Genomic DNA, 24,912 nt, shown 5'->3' on the forward strand with positions numbered 1-24,912 from the left:
TGTAGTATCTGAACGTGAACTCCCTCGGATAAACAAATGCTTGGACCCATACATATCCTTCTGGCCTTTAAGGACTTTATTCCAATGCCTTTTGTTAGGATTTTCAGTTTTACCTGCCAGCTGCACTCACCAAAGGCTGGCATTTCTTTTTCACCTGTATCATGGGCGGCACATCATTCAAGACACATGTTTTTCAACCCACTTACCTAATTCCAGCATAACTGGCAGAAGCTGCTCTATTAGCAGTATTTATACAACACATTTGCAATACACACTTTGTAAAATTATTCCCTTTTTGTAAGCAGTAGTATTGGCACGAGGTTCTGGTTTCAGGTAAAACAACCACTGCCCACTACAGCCCCTCAGCCAGTCACACAGTCAAAGAAAGCAAAGAAAAACAAGCCAGTCAGACATTACCAGAGAGAATGGTGATTATAATAAACAACAATACAAGGGGAAAATGCATGGCTATTCAGAAACTGTCTTTTGGGTACTGAAGAAGAGATCTGGAGCCATTTTTCACTAGGTTCATGAGAAAATGTCAGCACACAGATGCTACTGTACTGTCAGATTGCATCTTAATTTGGCCAAAGGGGACCCAAGCAGTCACCCCTCACAGACATTTTTAAAGGCCCATTACAAATCTGATTTATTGGTTGCTAAGAGTCTTCCTGCTATAGTCTGCAGATTTTGCATGACATGGAGCTGAAATCCAGTTACAGATAAATGTCTGCTTCTCTGTATGATCTAAATCCATCTGAATTCAGTATTTCTTGGGCATCGGTCAAGCCTCCCCCGGTTTGCCCACCCCCTCTCCTCCTAATACCTTAAGGCAGTTTACTTCAGAATGAAGCAGAGCATTAACCTGTATAAAATTGCTAATTTGTATGTAACTCTCTTGCTGCCATTAAAAAAAAAATAAAAGGAAATGCCTTTTGTTCTAAAGAGGCAGGGGAAAAAATCAGGAACAAAAGAAATGCCTCTGCCCAGCAAAAGAAATGAGAAATTGCTGGGATATGTTTTAGATGTTTAGGAGGCATGCTGGTGTTAACAACAACAACCATTCAAATATAAATGCTTATTTGCCCTTGTTCTTTGATATTTAAAAAAATCTGATAGCTTTTTCTTCAAAAAAAGGAAGAAATTCCTTGCCTTCTGTGAAAAGCCAAAGATCATACCAGTGAAATGCATTTACAACGCTGAAGAAACACCATTCAAACTTGCTCTACTTGAACTGCCCATTGTTACAATTCAGACAATGTACAACAACAAGCACAGCTCAACTTCTAACCATGCCCGCATCACAAGGAATTAAAAGTCAACAGCTCTTCCTATTTCCATAAACTCACCTCCAAAGCCTTCATTTGCAGCTTCTCTGGCAAAAATCTACTAGCATTGGAACAGTCAATTTGTTACAGAGGCATGCAGCTCGTCCTAAAGCCTCGTATTTCGTGAAGGAACTATTCTAAACAAAGACAACGTCAAAAGCTGCACAAGGATCGCTCACAGCAAGTCCAACTCAGCCCAAGTTTGGGTTCAACATCTGTCTGAACACAGCAGTGCCTCCCATTTTCGTTCTGTTCTGCGGGATTAAACCCCATCTAATCTCGTTAAGTGACCCTGACTCAGGTTCCAGCTACACTGCTTTACAAATCCAGAGAGAGAGAGAGAAAGAAAAAAAAAAACGGCAAGAAAGAGAAGGCAGCGCCTTATCCCACCTTTCCATGGCTCTCAGCCCGTCTGCCTTCGCATGATCTGCAAACCACCTGTACTGGATCCAGCCCATTCTGGGGACGGCAATAATCTCCCCGGCAGACGTAGTCTCAGCTGCGCTTTGATTTTTTCGGCACCAATGTCTAGAATCTTCTGCTTAAGCCAGGCACAGCCGCGCAAGAAGCGCAGCTGAGCTCTTTTGTTGTGCCTCTCGGAGGGCTGAGGCAGCGGCGCTCCCTCCGCCCGCCCCCGGCCGCCGCCGGCCCCGCAGCCCAGCCCTGCCCGCGCCGCGATCGCTCCGTCCCTCCGTCCCTCCGTCCGTCCGTCCGTCCCTCCGTCCGTGCAGGGCAGCCGCGGGCGGCGGTCAGGTGATCTTCCGCTCGGAAACCGAGAGGATGCTCGGGGGCTGAGCGCACGGATCCGTGCTGGGATTCAAACTAGCCATTTACATTACAAAGCAGGGAGGGAAATAGGGCTCCGGGGAGATCGTCAGGCATCCTTCTGCCTTCCAGCTCTGCGCTGGCAATCCGCACAAGATGTGCAATTCAACTTTTCAGTGGCAATATTCATACATAGTTTGGATACCATGACACCCCTTAAATATTTAACATTAGGGGCTTATTTCTTAATAAACATAATTGTTTTTAGATGCTATGCTCGTTCTGTATCCCTTTACAGCTTCTTCCCAATTGTACATTGTTTTTTTACAATACAATATTTAAATATTTATGCTGAAGCCATACTTAATTTCTCATCAGCAAATGGACCATACTCAACTAAAAACAATTATTAGTTCTTTATTCATATTATTATATTGCAATTCAAGTTATCTTTGATGTAAGGGCCATTACAATTAAAACTGACTCTCTGAATTGTATCCAATGGCCCTGCTCCCTGGGACTACCCTGATTAAAGCTACCATACGGTGCAGGGCTTTGGAATTCAGGCTCTAAAAGACTGAAAGAATTCAGATTCTGTGAGAATCCGAGTTATTGCCAAGTAATATGGAATGCCCAAATATTGTTGAAACAGTCAGAATTGCCAGCAAACAATATGTTAGAAGAAAATCTTATAGGAAACACACTGTGAGTCTTGATAAAATACTGCATTTCGAACCCCAGTTTCCATTTAAAAAATTCTATCATGTTTAATGAGACCACAATTTCACTCAAAATATTCCTTATGCATTCATTATAAAATGGTAACAAACGGGAAACACCTGCAAAACTAGGCACAAAGGGGAAAGTAGGCATCCACATTTAATCAGTCTTTCTGAGAAACCAAATGTGTAGATGCAATGTACCACCTATTCCAGAAGAAATCTAAAGCCATTTTCCTATGACAAGGTTGTTAAAGACTCAGGTTAAGACCAGAAAGCCTACTCATCCATCCACCACCCAACAGAGGCACTTCCAGTACTTCCCAATGTTTCCAACGATATAAAAAATAACCATTTACTCATCTTGTATTAACTGTGAGTCTGTCCACAGACACCTCAGTTCCTCTGGCACTACACACTAAATGAGATTTCCACCTTTTACTTTCTGTACTATCACTCTTATGATGTAAGCAATTCTTTTGATAAGTACACAAAGGAGCAACCTGGATTTCTTTTAGGACACTGAGGGAAAAGAGTTATATGAGAGATCATAGATTAACTTCACCATATGACTAGGCTATTATTATATCCACTAGATTGATAATAACAACTCTATCTTTCAGAGACTTACGGTTTTTAACCCTGGCACATCCTTTTCAGTAATGCTCTAGTAAGAGTGCTTCACATCATTCCTATCATAGCCAAAATTTTTGCCACAGTTCATGAAAATTCCCATAACAATTTATATATATATATATATATATATATATGAGGCATTAATTCAAACCAGTCTTCGTAAAAAAAAATCATTAGACTTTTGCTTTTCTACATTTCATTTAATTATATATTAAAAATGCCAGAAGTGGGACATCCTTGTAGAAAGATATCTAACAACTGCACACCCAACACTAGAACATGTTTAAGATGATCCCAACAATGAAGGCCATAGGAATCAACACAAGACAGGAACAAAAACAACTTCATCTCAGTTGTCTAAGTTTCTGGTTATAGGTGGAATTCTGCAGTTCTTTTGGGCACTCTGTCTAGCCACAGGTAGTTACTCTATTAATAGTTTTTTCCTTTCACTCTCCTGAAGCCATAATATTGCAAGCAAAGTGGTGACATTCACTGGATGCAATGGGTAAAATATGAGAGAGCCAGCTGAGTAAGTCACCTGGAGAGGCTAGAAGGGCCAGACAAGCTACAAGTCTTCAGAACTCAGAATATATATTTGTGTTTTCTAACTTGGATACTGTCAGCCTCTTTATTATTATTATTATAAAGTCAACATAAAACTTGGTTCTAGCACAAAAATAGGCCTAAACTATCATTGGTGAAAAGGCAAATAGACACAAATTACCCTGCCTGGTACTTAAGAATAGTTACAATAGTGCGTAAATCATGGGACTGCTCAACAAAGTTTCTGATGTAGTCAATTACTGGAATGCAGTTGTGTCGTTCTGCACAGGACTCCCCCTGAATGTGATGAGTTTCTTGATAAGCAAGAGGATCACATCTTATGCACACTTATTAGAGTCATCAAAATGTTCACTTCAGCAAAGCTGAGTACAGTAGAGCTTTTCAAAAATGAAATGCTGCGGTCACCCAGCTATTGCAAAGTATGGTTTACAACTCTCAAAAGGAAGCAATTTCCTTTCTAAGAAATAGAGCAGTGATTTTAGGTTTCCAAAGAAAAGCCTTTTGTAATGCCTGGGCTGCCATGCACATTGACAGGAACATTCAGACTTTTCATGTTGATGCTGTAAGTACAGGTCTAATCCACTGGAAGAAACTGGAGGCTAATCTTCCATCTGATGGCTGTAGGTATACATGCAAGTAGGTATGTAAATAATGTGTACAGACATGTATACATAATTAATAAAACCATGTAATAAATATGGATGAAAACCTGTCTCAACCATGCAGATAACAATTATGTTTTGGAAATTATGTGCAGTAATATTTATCAAAATAAAAACCAGTACAGACTGATACTTCACTCAGGAAATAAATACAGGGTTTTTTAATCATTAAGTTTATCTCCTGTAATCTTTAGAGAGGAATTTGAGAGTTTCCCAGAAGAATCACTAGTTTTAAATCATAATCTTTTAAAAATTAGAGCTTTAATTCAAACAACAACACAGACATAATCAAATTATTGAGGCATGACAAAAATAAATTAATGATCTACTTTGTCAGAGAAATAGTCTCAATATTTGCAATGTTAATTTCGAAACAGTAAAAAAATGCATATATCTACATAAAATAACAATAAAAAATCCCTATTTTAGTTATAATAATATCAGCCTTAAGGCTGGATTTATTCCTAAATGAAGCCATAGAAATAGGTTGCATCTTTTTTACAGTTCATTTATATGCAAGTCAAAAAGGTATATCCTTAAAAATGAAACTGCATTCAATCAGTAAGAAAATGGGTATGTCATGTATTTATGAAGTATTTTTAAATTTGTGGAGCAAACAGGAACAAATGGCTTCTTTTTCCATTAGATGCAGAATTTGCAAGTCTATGTTTCAAAATTAGTGCTAAAGGAAGAAAACAGCTATAACTACATCGATATTATTGATGAATGAAAATAACCAAGTGCACACAAGTTACACACATGCTTTATACAATGGGGCAAACCCCAACAAATACGGCATTTACAGTAGTTTGAGTTACTTCCACCCTTAAAAATACTGTACATTTTAATCAGGAAATGTAACAATTTTAAGGTAGATTTCATTCGGGTTCTGGCTTTACCTGCAGTCCTTTGCCATCACAAGTTAAAGATTACAGAGAAGAAAGTGAAAGAAGGCTGAGATAGAGATGTGGTAAGAATCCAGTTGTATTATAAATAAGCCATTTGACACGTGGTCTGTGACTCGTGCTAGAGAAAGCCTCTATAGAAGCCCTTTCCATGGAATGGAGTAGTTGTTATATTTTACTTCAAAACAGACAGAAAGAACTGAGAGATTATTAGTTACATTAACACAAGTGTCCTTTGGAATTCATGACCTTCTCTTATCAAATTATTGAGGCACGACAAAAATAAATTTGCTACAAGAAGAGAAGAAATTATGGAAACGCTCCCTTCTTTAAAAACCAGGTGAATGATAAAAACAGAAGTAACAAAATTCCTTTGATGTTGAGGAGGAAATTCACCATCAAGTCTGCTGGAATGTCCATGCTCTTTTTTCCTTTGTAAGGGGTGTGTTGCACATTGCACAGGATTGCATCCAGATTTTTTTTTGTTATTTACAGTGAGGGAGATTCCATAACCTCTGTGGGTAGCCTGTTTGGTCACCTACACATGAAGAAACCTTTCCTTGTGTTCTGGTGGAACTTCCTGTCAATCAGTTTCTGCCCATTGCTCTTTTCCAGTCGCTCAGCACCACCAAAAGGAGCCTGGTCCATCCTGCTGACACCCTCCCTTCAGATACTTGCGGATGTTCTTAAGGTCTCCTCTCAGTCATCTCTTCTCAAGACTGAACAGGCCCAGCTCCCTCAGCTTTTGCTTTCCCTTTAGGAGAGATGCTGCAGCCCCCCAGTCTGCACTGAACTGCGCCGGGCTCTCTCCAGGAGCACCAGGTCCCTCCTGTCCTGAGGAGCCCAGACACAGCACACCAGATTCCCCAGCAGCCTCATCAGGGCTCAGCAGAGGGGAAGCTTATTCCCTCTTACAAACTTTGCACAAATTCCATATCCAGAGAAACTTTTATAAAATTACTTTGCCAACCCGTTCTGAGACTTGTGTTTCAAAGAAGACTGAGTGTCTTCATCTAGCTGATAAACACACTAGCCTTAATAACTTTGGCAGAAGCTAGTGGGCAGCAATGGGAGAAAAGTCCCATAAAAATGACTGGTTATTTTTTTGAGGATATTAATTTAACTTTCTTGGGATAGTTCAACTGTTTCTCCTTGAGCTTATAATATTGCCTGTTCAGGCTCATGATGAGAAGGAGAAGATAATTATAGTTCTCTTCAGACAGTGTGTTCATTAAGTGTGTTATTTTGGATAAGTAAGTTTTTTAATTGGCTTCCAGTGCCTGCCAGTAGGATGGTCTATGGTAGCATTGCAGTGAGGATCTGTGCCCCTACTGCTTTCCCCTGTTGGAATTCAGTGCAGTTTAATTGATTTACAATAGGGGTAGCCACAAGATGTCAATTACTGGTTTATTCAGTGTTCACTCTTCTTCCAATGGCACTTGATTGACTCAGCACACTTCTCTTATTAGAGGACCTCTTTCCCTCTTCCCAGAGAATAGGATGCCACAATCTTTATTAAACAGCAGCTTAATTCACACAACTCTGGTGGCACTGACTGCAAAAATTAAATCTCTACCTGGTCTGAGTTTACAGCATGTGACCTACTTTATTTGAAACTAGAGTTGGAATGTCTTCCTGCTCCTATGATTTTGCCCATGTGTTGATAGTTTTCCTCTCTGGAACTGGAAAGATATCATTTTTTGAATTGTGCAAAACTCTTGTCTGATAGAAAAAAAAATTGTTTGTTTTATTGAGAAAAGCAAATAGTTTGGAAAGAATCTTTCTAGATTTCAAGTGTTTAGGTTATGTGAAAGAATGAAATAAAAATAAATTCTTCACCTATCTTTCTGACTGCTCCCTAGTGTTCTGTCATCCAATATGAGACCTGAAATGATAAAGACACCGAAAGTTTTTGCTAAAAGCGCTTAGTATGTTGCAAAGAAAGTTACCTAAATCCATGAAAACTGGTCAAGTATTTTGCCAATTCTCCTTTCATGTAAGTGATATCTTGATTAAATACAATTTTAAACAAACTAAAACAAAACAAAAAAATTTGCCAGGTTTTTTTTTTCCTTTGTTAAATAGCCAAGCATAATAAGTTTCATAAAACTTCTTCGCAGAGAAAAATATTTTCCTGATCTGCAAATGTTATTTAACATGTAAATTTGAAAAATCACTGTGGTTGTATCAAAATTAATATGACATGACTATGTTTTTACTGAAATGTTATTTCACCATGATTTAAGAACAGCTAAATTACATTTCAGCAAACACTCTTTAATCCTGTGTGCTATTACTAGTAGGAATGAAACAGAAAGAATAAGAAAATTTAAATTTGCAGGAGGAATGGATATAATATTAGGAAACAAAAAGACTCTTGACAGAGCCTTCTCAAACCAGTATTTTTGCACTGTGCTTCCAAGTTATTACCTGCTAGAGAATATTTACTCAACTGCATGTTTGCTCAGTCCTCCCTAGTCCCTGTATATGATACAATCTTCTCCTAAACAGGTCTCAAAATTTTTATTGCAAATTTTGGATTAAATAATGCTAATAAAAAATTAAGAAAACCAATCTTTAAAGCAGTTAGTCTACTAATTTATTATATTCCTATTAATTGTAACTATGAAAATGTTCTTTATTTAATGTCATATTAAAATAAAGGAAGTCAAAAAAGAAAGCAAAATACATTTTAGTATTCTGCTTGTATATGCTATATTAGGATACCTTGTTTAAAATAAGTCATGTTTGGGGTTGCTGTAATACCTTTGAAAAATAAAATGGAAGGTCTATACCTTTTGTACAAATAGTCTAAGTCCACAGCTTAATGTTTACAGAAAGGGAACACATCCACTATTTTAACTCCTAATGGTTACTGAAGACTATAATCCTCTTCTGAAGCCAACAGTATTTTACTGTGAAGTGGCTGATATGAAATTTCATATATGATTGTTCTGGGAAACTCAACATTTGGAAATTATGACACATTTTTCCTTCCCCCCCCCTCCTGCTGTGTTGTAAGGGAAGACGAGGAAAGCATTTTTCATACAATTGCTCTCCCACTCTGAAACTCCCAATCTGGGGACTCATTGGGGCTTTTGTAGGAGTTTCAACTGAAATTCTAGGTTTTTTGTTTCCTATTAACAAAAGACAATCATTAAATTACTGAGACTACATATAAAAATAGTGTCTATATGCAAGTATGAGGTATGATAGCTACAATTTTAATTATTTTATTTAATCTTTCTTGTATTTTAACTAGGTGCAATAACATTTTTCTCATTAATATGAATCTGCTATTACTGTTATTATTAGTATCCACCTCTGTATTCATGCAGTGTTTTAAATGTTATGTTTGCATGTTATGTGCATTTTAAAAGTCTGAAAAATTCTATCACTTGATTCGTATATGCACACATAAAACTGATAGTAAACCAATTATTGGACAAATGTGCAAGAGACTTTTCTGGTACCATTTTGATTTTTTTTTCTTTCTAGAAAATTTTGCCTAAATAAAGAGAGAAAGCTTAATATTCATAGTGTAGATACTAATATTCCATCTAGTCATTAATAGTCAAACACTCACACATCTGACACAGGAAGCTGAGTTGGGAATTGAAACCATAATAATTAACAATAGATTTCCTGATCTCACTGTGACAAGTAAATGAAACACTCTGTGGTGTGCTTGCCCACTGGAAGAGGGAATTAACTCAGTATGAAAAGCAAAATGGAAGCATATCTCTGATTAGATCTAATGCACAAGGAATGCAACAATGGGAAGCTTGTGTCAGCAGAACACATCAAACTCTTTTCTAAATATTGTGCATGAGTATGCAAAAACACGCACATTTCCCATAAGAACCATAGTGAATGCACAGGATGTACAAAACAATCTGTACTGCAACAGGGAAATAAATAAATGAGTAGATAAGTAAATTAATAAACAAATAGAATTTATGAATTTTCTTATTTATTCAAATAATTTATTCCAAAATTTAAATTTCTTCATTAATTTCGGCCCATTCACTTCAAATTTCCTATTTAAACGACTCCTCTCGCTGTTCCTCCGGACCAGCCGGGCGGCTCTCAGCGTTCAGGACCCTGGAGAGCGGCAGCGCCCGAGCCCCGCAGCGAGCACAGGGACGGGCTCAGCCCTGCCCTCCCAGGCTCCCATCACTGCTGTCCTCCCTTCTTATTCTGTGCCATTCTCCTATGACTGCTCCACATTTCCCCTCCTCTTCCTCCAATTGTCCTTTTCTCTTATAGAGACATTTACTGTTGCAGCAACTTTTTCTCAGAAACAAAATGTTCTCCCCTTTCATTCTTCAAAGTGTGTTGGTTTTGTTTGTCTGTTTTGGTTTGGTTTTGTAAGGCTGCCTTATCTTTAATGTTAATATAATCATGGGACATTCGATATAATTATTGTATCAGGCACTATAATTTTGTTGTTTTAATATGTACCTGGCTGGATACACTGCATTCTTTTACACTGTTTATTGTTAGAAAACTTACTTTATAGAAATCCTGAATCAAAAATTACTGTGTTTGTAGTCATAAAAAGTAGTTCACTACAGCCATAACAATACAGTTTTAGTTACTAATCTTCTTGCAGATATTAAACACATTTTAATAGTTCAGATTCTCTTCAAAACTTGAAAGAAAAGCTAAAATTTGAAATCATACCTAAAAATTTGATTCTGTAAAAACTTACAAGGGTGAATAGGCCCAGTCCATTCACTGCACCTATTCACCTGCAGAAAGCCACATGGTATATCCTTGCAGACCTGTTCCTAAACAATCTCATTAAGCGCTCAGTGTTTAATTAACTCTCAGAGAGATACAAATCAAGAGTGATTCCCAAAAGTCAGTACAAACTCACTGGTGTAACTCAGCGAAATTTTTTTATTTTGGTTTCTTAAGGAGAACCAAGTTTCTGTAATGGCATTATGAGAGGGAGGCAAGAAGGAAGGAAAGGAGGATGTGGGTATGGCATACACAGAAACATGCATTTGTCTGTCTGTCCTTCAGTCTCCCCGACTATGCTTGGGCATAATGGCCAATTCAAAAGGATTTTTATAATAGTCATTTTCAAATGCAATAGTCATCTTCAACCTATCAAGCTTTTAGAATTTTTGTGAAGATACAAAGGGGTAGGGGGAATCAGGAAGGCCTGAATAATGAGCCCATTATGAAGATCAACCACAAGATTTATAAGACAGCCTTTTTGTGGATTTGGCATCATGGAAGCATTCTTTCTTTCTAAAAGCCATGAGAGTTCAGAAAATATATTTCACATCTCTCTTTCAATTTGTGGCTTTGTAGGTTTACTCTGCTATATGGAATTCAGAGTGCATCCTCAGCACTGTCTCCCCCATCAGAATAAGAAATATCCTTTATTTCTTCACAATAAACAAAAACTCATGCAATGTGCTGTGGAAGATTCAGACACACACAAAAAAAGAAATCCTCAGAACAAAAAGTCAAACCATTGACATGCTGTGATGGACTGTTTATAGTGGCTCCAAGGCACCTTTTACCAAAGATCCACTTTCAGTCAAAGCTATTATCAACATACAGCAGGAAAATTAGGTGATATAAAGTGGGAGGTCTATATATAGGAGTGATATAAAGGGTAAACCCCACATATTTGCAAGAAAAGGACATGTATGCTTTAGACAAGAGTAAGTCAAAGGTGCCGACAAACGCATCACATTCAACCACCACCAATGAATCATAACCCTACTCTGTCTGGATCACCCAGAAGGGAATTTGGCTAACATATAGGAAGCCCTTTCTTCAACACAAATCACAGATCCTACTTCCACATGCAGTGAAAGAGGAAGGCAAACCATCCTCGTTGCAAGGCAGGAGCTGTTATTATCACTGAGACCCCATGCCTTCAAATTCAAAAGCAGAGCAAATAGTGCCACTCACTCTGTAGGCACTGACTAAATGTCAAACTGAAACCCAAACTGGTACAGCATGTTCCTAATAAATAATATTTTACGTCTATATGTACTGTTTTTTTTCCTAGCACAAATAAAAATCTTTTCTATAGAAGAATCTTTGATAACTTGACTCTGACAGAAATCATAACTTTTTTAACCTCCTAAAGAAGTGGGTTTTTTCTATAAGAACTCTGGAATTAAGAAGCCCTACATTTGGCAAAAGAAAGTTGACAAATAAAGATTTTATAGGAAGTGTGTGAATTCAAATGTGAGCCAGAACTGGCAAGAGGTAGTGACTGTTATCAATAGGAATTCCTAATGCGCAACTACAGAAAATTAACATTTCCTAAGTCTTATATCCTATGCAGCAGGAACATTAGAAAGAGTTAAAATACAGAGGAACAATTGCAGCTGATATATGTGTGAGTCAAAACTAAATAGTAAATGCCCAATTTTTAATAATACTTTAGGTGGAAATGTTATGATTTAAAGCTATGAGTTGGCATCCCAAGCACACAGCTAACAGGTACCTACCTTCTGAGGAGACTGTTAGCTGTGTGCTTGGGATGCCAACTCATAGCTTTAAATTTTTCAGAGTGTCAGGCCTGTACCCAGTTGTCAGAATCAACACCAAGAGCCTAGTCTTACTTTTTCTTCTACTGTATTTTTCTGTATTCTGTGGAACACCTTCACACACAAAGAGAAACCCATTTTTGACATACATGTCAAGATTTTTGATATCACAGTTTACCTCACTGTTCTCCGCTGACAAAAAATTCTTGTGAACCAAGATTACACATACCAAAATTCAGTGCATATTCATTCAACCCTTCCAGTTTCTTATATGGAATTTGATAAAATAAGAACAAACTTTTGAGTATTGTCAAAATCTTGTGGTCTAGCAAGCAAAAAATACAAACAGAATATTGTATTGCAAATATCTCTATTTTGCCACTCCATTAAAATATGATACAGAAGGATTTTTCACTTCATCGAAAGAGTAGAACTGCAGCAAAAATAACAGCATACAGCTACTCTAAAATGAGAGCTGGAACTTTGACTAGATTATAGATCTTTACTGCTGGTCTCATGTTCCCTAGAGGAGTCATAAGGGGACTTGTGGATTTTTTTGCCTTGCATCTGATTCCAGTGATGGCACAGACAACAATTTTTAAATGTAGAATGTTAAGGGTATTTTTAAGTGTGAATAAGGAAGAATTCATCAGTATGGGAATGTACTGAAGATGCTACATTGAGCTTTGGAATTCTTTTTCTGCTATTCAACTTTTTTACTTCACAGCAAATATTCTATTTCACAGGTAGTCCTAGATAAGGAAGAGTTCCTTAATCAGTAAAATTATCTTATTGCCAGTAGCATAGGCTATTGAGTGTTATTGGCATTTCATCACAACAGCAGAAACAGATGACTGAAATGGGGAGAACTCATTTCTTTTAAACCAGGCTCCAGTCAGATAAAATGCATTCTGAATTGAAAACTAGATAATGAATGGCTGGATTGCTTCTGTCTTTTCTTTTAGAAGGTAGAGCAGGATGTATCAGGAGGAAATTCCTTCCTATTTAAGGCAGGGTTAGAACTTCCATCTATGCATCTCCTTTCATGAGATATATACTCCAGAGGGAAGGAAGAGAATAGTCAGAAATGAGTGATGAGCCAGGCCATCACTTCTAGGAGTAGTGACAGAAAATGTCATTTTTGAAAACTATGTCCTTTTTGAAAGTCCTTTCTGAAAACTATGGATCTGTAAATAGAAAATATGCACATCTCAGGATTCTGTGGCTAGGATTTTCAAAGAATACCAGTATCCCACTGAAGAGCAATGGGAAAACCACGAGATAAATCATAAGAAAGAAGCTCTTCAAGTGTATACTAAGAGTAAAAAATCACGTTATATAATTCTTGCTCACATTCTCACATTCACTTCCTTTCTTTGGAAACCTACTTTCCTTGAAATCTGATCCCCATGCATGCTTCTACTATAAAATGTATTTATATTAATAATTTAATGATGGCTGAGCCGCACAAGGTCATTTGGGTTCTGTGAGGTAGAGGTTATTTTACTAGATTTAAAATGAAGGAATAAAGGAAGCATGACATGACTCAGTAAAAAGGCTTTTTTACTTTAGGACCTAAATATTCTAATCAATAACACTGTGGAATCATTGTTCCCTGAGGAAAGAAACAAATTAATAAATAAATGTATTTAATTGGCATAATAATTCCTTAGACTATTCCAATTTCAAGACAGAGTTTCTTTGGCATAATTGGTCTTTCTTGTTTTCATTCTCTGACCTTAATGTCCATCTTTCTCCAGTATTACCAATAGATTAATAATTTTGAAAGCCTGCCAAGCTAACAGTGGTGGTGGCGACAGTAGATTTTGGTATTTCCTCAGAACACTGAATTGTGCAGCTAGTTAAACTGATGTGAGAGATGATAAAATAATCTAATGGTCTGTAGCCTATTGTAGTTTCTGATATCTATACCTTCTCTAAAAGCAAAGAGAAATAAAAACATATTCCTGTCAAAATTAAAAAAATAGTCTCAGGAAATAGTTAAAGTCTGTGTAAACAACAACAAAAACAATCTATCAGGTAAGATGACCATATATTTAGATACCCAAATCTCAAAGCAGAACACCTAAGCCCAAGCAGTCCAATAACAGTAGTACTGATAGCACCAAAAAGAGGATACCACCTCCCATCAAATGAATTCAGATGCTGGGACTGGAATTACTAATTAAAAAGTTAAATTAAAAAATTTAATAAAAATTAAAATTAAATTAAATTAATTTAAAATTAAAATTAAAAAAAATTAAAAAAATTTAAAAAAAAAAGAAAATGAAGAAGACATTTGGGCCTTGGTTTGGAAAGGTACAGCTGAACAGACACCTGTATAAGGTATGCCTGGAAATAGCATAGCTGACATAATTACAGCAGAAAAAAAATTAAAGAAATAAAAAAACTCATGTACCATGGAACTTATGCTTCAGCAAGTATGAGATCGATGGATTACATGGCTTTCGAAGGCTTTCATTTACAGTTAAATCCAAACTGAAACACCAGAGCATTAAAGCCAGAAAAATCTGAAGGTCAGCATTTTTTTCAATGAACAAAGTATTTAAAGTACTCTCTAAGTGAGCACTTCTTTTGTTATATAAAACCCTGTTCACTGAACCGATTTCCTGTTAGTAGACTGAACCATGGATTAGGTACATTTGATTTGAAGAATGTCACTAATGAAACAAATCATCAGGAAAGGAAAGAGAATTTTAAAGTGTGCTTAGCACACTGCAGGGTCCAAGTGACAAGGTTTTGCAGAGCAGGGTGGAAACTCAGTGGAAAGAAATAAGGGAAAGATATGAGAAGAGATGCATGATGTGGCCTTAGAAAGTTGAACTTTCTGAAAGAGGCACTTGGAACTGAGGTAGCTGATGAAATATAAATGTCAACAACCATTCTAGCTTAATGCAAGTGAAACATTTGTAGTACAAATTTATAAAGAAGTGTGGCTGTAGTTGAAGTTGGTCTGGGTTAATGGTATGTTCTTACAATTTGGATCAAACAATTGCTATTCACAGCTCCTGGCTTGCACCAATAATGTTATCATTAAAACACTGTAATTTGAAGCAAGTAATGACTGCAATGCCTCAGTTTACCTGTTAATGAAACCAGAATGGCATTTAACTGTGCTGTGGGGCCTAATTATGTTCATAAGGTACAGGGCATCATTGTAGGACACATATGCATGTGAATTTCTATGAGTACAACATTTGTATTAATAGTTCCTTTAATAATAAAAGACATGTAATCTGCAGGATTGGAGGTGTAAAGATGGTGCTTTTTTTCCATCATGTATAGTAAATTACACATAATTAGAAAAAGGAAAACTAAGAGAATATAGGACAACTTTATAGCTGTGCTGAGAATCCAACACTCATCATCCTACATGCAAAAATCTAAACTTTTAGGACATTTTTCTGATATTTGTTTGGAAGATACTCAAGGTTATGCATCAAAATCTAAAAGTCCAAAGTTCATCATCATGTTGCAGACACAAACCATGATGATCCATGTTCCTATGCCAAATTATAACTTTAATTATGACATTTACATTACCATCAGGGCAAAACAGTTCAGCAAACTATTTCACTATTTACTATAAAAACTTCAAAATATTGTTAGATATATCCTTTTCTGGATACCATTATGTTGAAGAGGCAACTGCATTCTCAGATCCTCTCCAAACATCTTTACCTCTTCAGATAGTGAGAAATTTGCATGTGTGATGCCTTTGACTTTGCCAAACAGCTCCAATTCAGTTCTAGAATCTTCCTTTTATTTTTTTTTTTCTTTTAGTTTGGGTTAATTTGTGGGGTTTGTGTGGGGATTATTTGTTTGGGTTTTTCTTTGTTTTGTTGCTGTTGCTGTAGGAGGATTCTGTGTTTTAGTTAGGCTTTCAATCTTAAGACAATATTCCTGTATGGCAGAAATCAAATAAAAATCTATATCCTCCCACATTAAATCTCTGAAAAAAAATTTGTTAACACACATTTAAGACTCTCCCTAGTATCTCTTACAGAGCATCGCTTTAGAAAAATTAAACCTTCTGAAAGGCATAAAATAAAGAATTACAGTACATGACAGCTCAGTCTAACCCTCTCCAATTTTACCTCTGCAAAAGCCACTGGGAATATCTGTGACAGCCCATCTCCAAAAGCAGTGCATGACAGGGCAGTGTGGTAAAATATACAGTGAGTTAAAGGGAAGAAAAAGTGTTTCTGTGAAGTAAGCAAAGTGCTTTTTCCATGATTCTTTTATATTATCTGCAAAAACAGAATGCAAAATATATATGGCAGCCCGTGGATTAGCAAGGGCAGAGCTAAGGTTAATTTTATATTTCCTCATTTACCTCAGTTTGAATTTGACAGGTAAAAGCAGTAGTGGTTAGCTTGTGAAGAGGGATATTTATAAATGTGTAGGTAACTCATATATTTCACTTAATACATTGGACTACTTTCCATAAACATTAATTTTGGTTTTTTCTGAAGATCTGTGAATGCTGAAATATAAAAGCAAACCCAGTTTTATACAAGTTCTGAAACTAATTTAGGTGGATATAGCTGTTGCAGAAGTTGAAAGCTGAGTAACTGTTGCAATTAGGCAGAAGGAAGTTGGGTTTTTTTTCCACTCCTGACTGCATTACTACAGCAGAAGAGTAATCATTGTTCCCATTCTTCCTATAATTCTCATCACTGGATGCTGGAGTTACTAATATACTAAGAGAGATGGATTGTTATTTTTTCTCAAACCTAAATAGCATCAGTCTCTGTGTGTTACACTGCTTCCAAGTACAAAAAAAAAAAAAAAAAAGAAGGCAGATGTTTTACAGATCTCTGGTTTTGAAAGAATATGTACAGAGTCAAAATTTCCTGACCTCAGGCTCCTTGCAGGGGGTTCTTAATGATCAGCACGAAGCCTGGATGGTGAAGGGGTGTGCTGGCTTGCTGGTTCTTTGTGAAAGAACATGCCTGGCTCCTGAACATGGAAAATTGAACTGCTTATTATTTAAGTTATAACCTGAGCTGGATGTTATGGAGCAGTGAAATATAGAAATGTTACTTTATTTCCCCCGCCCTTTGTGTTCATGACTGAAATGCTTAGTTTCTTTTTACATGATTTTATATGCCTGCCCTTGGCCATCCCTAAATTATTGAATTTATCTTTTAAATTGCAGCTAAAAGAAAATGTAAAAAAAAAATCAGACATAATATAGACAGAGGTTGGAAAAGAAAGAAAGTTCTGGACAAAATTTAAAATTAAAATTAAAATTAATAGCATTTATGTAGCAAAAAATTCTTATGTTTGATGAGACCTATCTCTAAGTGCTTCATCCTACTAGTTTTTTCACTTGAAGACTCATAGTGCAGAGGTACCATATTTTTAAAGAACAGATAAAAACTACAGAAAAATGTTTTGGGGGGACAGATGTGTTCTCACTATTGTCAGTTTCTGCTGGCATGAAAGGAAATGGGGCAGACACAGAAGGAGCCAGTTTTCCTAAGAAAATTGTTTTTACCATAATAATAACCAGTTAAAGGTTTATTTTTTAGAAAGTCAGCTCTGAGTTTACTCCCAACTTTTGCTGGATTTGGGGATAAGATATTTTAGAGTAAATAACATCATGCAAGTTGAAACATGGGATGTATTCTTTAAAACTCATTCAACTTAAAATGGAAAACAACAAATCATTACGGGCCTTATGAATTAAAGACAAAATTAGATGTCTATACACACTCAAGAGAGAGCATACTATTGGAAGAAGTACCTAGTCCACAGGAATTTTAGAAGAAGAAATTAAAGTGTTTGAGTTTATCTGAAGAGATCTTCAATCATAGTATTTGGGTTGCTATATTCAGCAAACTGCAAGTTGATTTGAAATGGAAATATATATCTTTAGAGTAAAAGGAGTGTGCAGATGGTCTTGGATGACTGAGAAACAAAATGAGTACTAGCACAAAATGAGCACAAACTGTTCATTTTATGAGTTGTCATGGAGAGAATTATGAATGGAAAATATTCTTACACACTAATGAAGGCAGGAGAGCCCTAAAAGCTGCATTAATTATACTGTAACTGCATTACTTCAGTATGGACAATTTGTTGTACAGTATTTCTTATTTCAAGTGCTGACAAACTGCTGTGTAAAATTTCATGCAAACACATCAGTTTTCTGAAAAGCAAAACAAAACTTTTAGATTGGAAGGAAGAAACGGGCTCTATGGAAAAAAGTTTGCTCATTCAGCAGAAGAGAACACACCAAACCTGAGAAAAGGTAAGAAAGGAAAGGAGTGCATTTAATTTTAATTCCAGAGCAAGAGATTGAAGGACAAACAGAAACTCTTGTGTTTCTTTCTGTAAAGTCAGAGGTGGATAGGTGATGCAGGGTAAGTTAACAAATACAAGTATTGATAAGAATGACTGATTGTAGTTTGGGAGATTAGGTGAACGAGCAGTTCAGGTATGACAGTGGCAACTACATGACAGTGACATGACTTTGTGAATTCTGGACATCTGCTTCTCTCCTAGCATGAATAGTTTTTACTTTTCATGATAATTAATCAAGCTATATGTTCCTTTTTATTCGTGTAACATCACTACCACTACCACCCTATTGTTTGAGGTCACCTCAAAACCAAATTATTTTTTCTCCAGTGTATTCAACCAAAAAAACTCCTCACTTTTATACATAGGTATCTACATGTTATACTTCGAAATAAAAAAGCTGCAATATTTAGTTCCAAAAAAGTTGAAAGGAGACATTTCCCTTCTCTCTCTGTAATTCATCTAAGAGCTTAAAGCAAAGATCACATGGAGTTTAATCCCTGAACTGCAATTTTCAGGAAACATACTATTATTCAGAGAAAAGTCACCAATAGCTAAGCCTATTACTATCACTGCCTTAACATTGCCTTGTCTTATGGATGTGCACATTTAAATGAAGAAGAAGAAAACAAAATGATTTTGTGCTCTTACAGTTTTATGCCTATACATGGAGATTTGTGTATTTTTCAAAGACACAAATTTTAAAAATACATATTGAAATACACATCTACAAATTTTAAAAATACATATTTTATAAACCAGAAACTTAAATATAGTATGCAGGGAATTATAAGCAAAACTAATACCTAACTACTCTGAATTGCTCTCTTCAATCACAGATTTGTTTCATTTTGTTCACAAAATCCATTGTTTCTGAGAAGTGTTCTAATTAACAGCTTAGCCAGAGTTAGGAAATACTTTCCATGCCAATTGCTTTTCTCTGGAACAAGACAGATAAGGAAATAAATAGGTTTGCCCTTCCAGAAAAGCAGTTAACCCTTTTAAGTCAGCTGATCCATTCCAAAGCAATTTCCCTTGATATAATCAGTACTTTATCCAACAAAAGAAAAACAAACCAAATTCACTTAAACATTAATATAGGTTTACTTCTAGTTAATCACACAATCAATATTGAAATATTTTTAACCTTGTTTGTAACAAAATATAGATCTAGATACACTACTTCCAAGGGAATACTTCTCTGCTTTGTAAAATTTAAAATAGATTTGCAAAAAGTCAAGCTAATGGCAACATTTCAAAGCAGTCCTGCTTCCATGTGAGAAGTGTGACTTTGCCTAAACTGCTATTCCTTTCAACATTATTGTATAGAGTCAAGTGATTTATAGAGTGAAAGACAATCACTCTATAAATTTATGAAAGATAATTTAGGTTGTATTTCCAGTATGAAAAAAATCTTTGCAACTGTGACCACATACTGGTCTAGTTCCTGAAATCTGGCTCTTTGATTTATTCCTATTGTTTCACATTGAGAAAGGGGCAGAGTTTGTCAGTGCAGAGTAAACTTGCCATGGCCTCATCCTCTCTCATCCTCATTCACTGTGCTAGTTCAAGGTCCTGATCCATCCCAAAGCTGACCAAGCTGCTTTTACAGGAAAAATCCTGTCCCACAACCATCTCTCAAGCTTGCTTACAAACCACATGATCCCCATGCCAGCACAAAGGAGATCTTAAAGATCTGACTACTCTGAACTTAAGCATAGGTGGTTCATCTAGCCCCCAAAAAGTCTATTCTGTATTGCAGCAGCCTGTCCATACAGAGTGCTTTGAACACTGCTAAACAGGTGGCTTTTGTTGTTTCATTATTACCCTGTGCACTACAGATTGACCTCAAAGGCTGGACTTTGGGAGGCTTATTAAAACTCTTAGCACCAGCAGTTCAAAAAGTCTTCGATCCACCTGGCAGCCCATTTCTCTAATCCATACTTTATCAGTTAGTCCATGAGGATAATATGGAGACAGTGCTGAAAGCTTTGCTAAAGTCAAGGTGTACAGCATCTCCTGCTCTCCTCTCATTCACCATGCTAGTTATTTTACTGCATAAAGGCATGATGAGGCCTGATTTCTGCTTCATAAATTCATGCTGATTATTTCCAATCACCTTCTTGTCCTTAGTGCATTTAGTAATGGCTGCCAAGATTTTTCGCTCCCACCCCTTCTCGATGACTGAAGTGAGGCAGGCAAGCCTGCAGCTCCCCGGACCTTCCTCCTTTCTCTTAGATATAGGAGTAATATTTGCTTTCTTCCAGTCCTCAGGAACCTTTCCAGAGAGCTTTGACCTTCAAGCAGTGGCCTTGTGGTGACTAGCCAGCTCCCTCAGTACTAATGGGTAAAACCCTCCAGGGATGCACTCATAATTCTGTATGTCCCATCCTGCCTCACCTATCTGCTCCTTCTTCCCTAAGGGTAATTCTTCCTTTCTCCAGACTTTCCTACTGACTTCAGGGACCTAGAATTGCTGAAAGCCAGTCTTAACAGTAAAGACAAAAGCAAAGAAGACACTGGGCACCTCATCCTTTTCCACCAGGTACTCTGCACATTGCAGCAGCAGGTACACATTTGCCCTACTTTTAATTTTTTTTCTATAGATGTACCTGCAGAAACCTTCTTATTTCCCATCATGTCCCCTACTGGATTTAAATCCAGAGGGCTTTTGACATGTCTAACCCCATTCCTGAAAGTTGGTACAGTGTTTCTATATTCCTCCCAGGTCACATGCCCAGTAAATACTGGTTTCGGTGAAAACTAAGTTACAGTTATGTTTTGTGTGTGTATAAACTTTAATTCTATATAGTGCTTTAGTACATTTTTTTCCTGATGTTGAAAACACTGTTGTTTTTAAATCCACTCTCTTGGAGAGTTATACATTTCTAAAAATTAATAATTGCAAAATTCATAACTCATTATAATTAGAAAGTTAATTCTGACTACAAAGCAAAATGCCTCATTGCCAAATCATGGTTTTCCTTCATCCAATATAATCATTTGATTAGACATTCTGTTCCATATTTCCCTAATGGTTTTAATTTTTCACTCTGGAGACTGAATTTTTAGTCTTGTTTTTCAGATGAATGTCATAGCTGATAAAGAATCAACTTACTTCTAGCTTGTTCACAGATAATGATAATAAAATGGGGAAACATCAAGGATGATTTATTATACCACATTGAGCAGTGAAGGAAAAAGAATGTCAGTTGTGCTTACTTCATTTTATTTAAATGAATGTGATAATGTCCTCCTTCTCCATCTTTCCCAAAGTAATGTTTATTTGCATCTGATTTTCCAACAATACTGCATCATATAAAGGCAAGAAAGGATATTTCTGAAAGCATCTTTGGTAGACTGAGTATGCACTGGTGTTTGCAACTTAACTGTCAATTTCTAGCTACCATTGATACTCCTCTTTAAGCACCTCTTAAAATGTGATGGACATTGTTAGGAAAAATGAAATTTTTGGGATTGATAAGCAGTAGCAGCATGTGTCAGCAGGAGAGATGTAGCTCTGCAGGGAGCAGTGCACCTCTGCCCTGCCTGGTGCATTGTTTTGGTACCAACTTCTGTAATTCTCCATGGTTTCCACAGGAAGTCTGCTCAGGATTTCCACTGACTCCACTATTAAATTGTCTGCCTCCACACTTTTCCTTTCCATGTTTGTGCAATCCTCTGCTGGACTGACCAAGGGACACTGGCTTATGCTCTAGCTGTAGCACAGAAAGGGAATAGGATCCAGACCCCTTTCTCATACCTGCAACATCTCTGTAGGTTTTGGAATGGTTTTTATAAATACCAAAGCAAACCTCCAAAATGAATACTGTTTTTCTTACTAAATTTGGCCAGTGTGAATTAGACGTATAAAATTACTTTCACACTTCATGAACAGAAGGCATTTATTTCTGTTCTTACACATTATAGTAAAAAAGAAATAAAGAAAAAATGTTATTTACCCAATATATTTTTTTCAGAAAGTAGATTTCCAGTGACATATGGGACCCATTTCTGTTTTTGCTGCTTTGCAAGATGCTGCAATGACCTCTAAGACCAAGGCAAATCCACCTCCTGTTTAGCAGAATCTGAAGATGGCCCTTCCTGTTATGTCACCCAGAAATATCAGTTGTGGGAGGAAACAGGTTGTGTTAGCCCTTGAAAATGCCTCGATGATGAGCATAAGATTAATGGTACATGGGAGACAAAGGAACCTCTGACAGGTTTATAGCTCTGTCCCTCAAGGTGTGGCCAGTGTGGCATTGCCACAGCATGGTGGTGGCTGTGAGCGATATTCATGTTTCTGTGTGAGCTGCACAGAAACATGCAGCAAACTCATTTCTCATGCTTCCAACAGAGCTCTGCTGAATGAATAGGAAGCAGCAGAGGAGACTTTACCCTTTGCCAAGCTTGGAAGCTCCCTTTTCTTGAATTGTCACTAGTGTAATAGGACATTAAGAGCTTACAATTAGGATGACAAACTATTGTCTGTTTTTAGGAGACAAAGTGGCAGAAACTGCCAAGAGCGAGTCCCTTGTGTGCCTCTGTATGTAAGGTGAGAAAAAAAGGAGCCTGGAATAAAAGCTTTATTTAGAAGCAGCATGTAAGCTGCTTGCAGGCTCATTGCTACTGGGATCTTTTTTACTGAGAGATTTTAAAAGGAAATTTAATAATTTTTTTAAAAAATACGATTTGTTCACATTCTCAAGCCTGAGATTACTTTATGAGTGGAGACAGCGAATTGCACACTTCCCAGAAGAGGGCATGTGGTTTTGTTGTGGATTAGATGATCAACACAAGCTCCTCACAAACAATCCAGGACTGAATTCTTCCTAGAGGAATTTCAGAATATATTTACAGACAACATAGACAAATTGCTATCTTTATTCTTTCTTAGTTACTGGCAAAAACCTTTCAGCTCAACTTTTACCCACAACATTGAGCTGATTATACACAGTTTATCTATCAAAGAAAAAGATAAATATTTAAGAGACTCTGTGATGGCATGAACATGATTTTAGACTGGTCAAGGCAAATAGTTCTCAATTAGCAAGACTTTAACTGCAAACAATGGGAATCAGTAGCAAAAATGCTTGCATGAACAGGACCAATCTCTGGGCTCTAAAGCAGATAAAGAAAATTTTGAAGTTGCTTTAGTCTCTGTAGAAGTATGAACTCAGAACTTAAAATCATCTTTAAATACTGGACCTCGTTTTTAATATGATGACAAAACTATATTGATGAATCTCATGAAATAGAACAGACAATTTAAAGGAATATTAAGGGGTAGATCTTACCTGTTTCACATTGAGGAACACTTACGTAGCAGAAATTGATATGTCAATTTGCAGACTAGATGGGGCTATAATTTTGGTTAATTTTAGCAACAGAAATGATAGATGTCAAATACAACCTAATCATCTAGTCTGTCTTACAAAAAGAGACGGGAATGTCCACAGGGCAATGTTTTCCACTTAGCTTTTGTACTTATCTTAGAGGGAATTAGCCTCCAGCATCACCTATCTTTTTCTGTTACAGAATCCTAGGCAACTATCTCAGATTTATATGCTTAGCAGATTACTTGTGAACATTTTTAATGCACCTAAGAAAGATGTCTGCAGATAATTGACTGAAAAATCTGAAGCCTATTTTAATTTTTTTTTTATTCTTTGTCCATATTTTTTTTGTTTTGTTGTTTTTTGGGGCTTTTTAACATTTCCTTGTCCATATGCATAATTCAGGGTACAAGAAAGGAATTTGGAGTTCAAAGCATCAATGTTTCCTAAAATGAGCACATCAGTGGACTGAAAAGGAACCTTTGTTGCTCATACTTACAAAAGTGCAACAGATGTTCTCTCATATGCTTGAAAAGATACATGGAGACTTTTAAAAATGCTTAGTTACTTAACACTCAAGTTTTCCATACAAGAAACCCTGTTAGGTGCTTGACATTTTATTGGATGCTCAAATACCACCACAATTGCTTTTAAATATGTTTGAAAATCTGGACTGTTCAAAAGTCATGGATTGCACAGCCATCTACATCTATCATGTGTGTTTACACATCCTCTAGCACCAAAGCAAGTGAATGATTGATGGAAGACAACAGTAAGGTCTGACGTCACTGGAACTAATAAAGCATAATTCATTATTGAAGTGCCTTGTGACTGATTGACCTTGATGTCCAACTGAAACATTTATAAATCTGTGGAAATCTAATTATTTAATTAATTAGACTCCTCTACTTCTGTCACATTCAGTTAAAATACATCCAGTTCAAAAGTTTTTGAAGGGAATCCAAAGACACAGACACACACAGGCAGGGGGGACCTGTGATCTTTGCCTTCTGTACAAATAATGCTACAGAGAACAATCTCTTCTGTGCTGGCAGAAACTTTGAGCCATTCAACCTAAAGCTCTAATTGATCATCATTCAGTCTCATTCAATTTGTTTCAGTCTTATTCAGCTTGTTCAACAC

The 24,912-nt window shown here is 36.6% G+C and overlaps 1 protein-coding gene across 13 annotated transcripts in view; it reads right to left on the reverse strand.

Moving 5' to 3' along the window:
- Window positions 1-24,912, reverse strand: part of MAGI2 (membrane associated guanylate kinase, WW and PDZ domain containing 2) — a 701,683-nt gene that overhangs the window by 384,757 nt on the left and 292,014 nt on the right. Inside the window, exon 1 of one of the 13 annotated variants that reach the window (XM_063155596.1) lies at window positions 1,719-1,925. The exons of the other annotated variants lie outside the window; for them this stretch is intronic. The gene's annotated coding sequence lies outside the window, so the exon portion shown is untranslated. Of the gene's footprint in view, window positions 1-1,718; window positions 1,926-24,912 lie in introns of those variants that run through there. 13 annotated transcript variants of the gene reach the window in all.

The sequence above is a fragment of the Melospiza melodia genome, chromosome 4 (assembly GCF_035770615.1).
Source record: "Melospiza melodia melodia isolate bMelMel2 chromosome 4, bMelMel2.pri, whole genome shotgun sequence".
In the NCBI taxonomy this organism is placed as follows: domain Eukaryota; kingdom Metazoa; phylum Chordata; class Aves; order Passeriformes; family Passerellidae; genus Melospiza; species Melospiza melodia.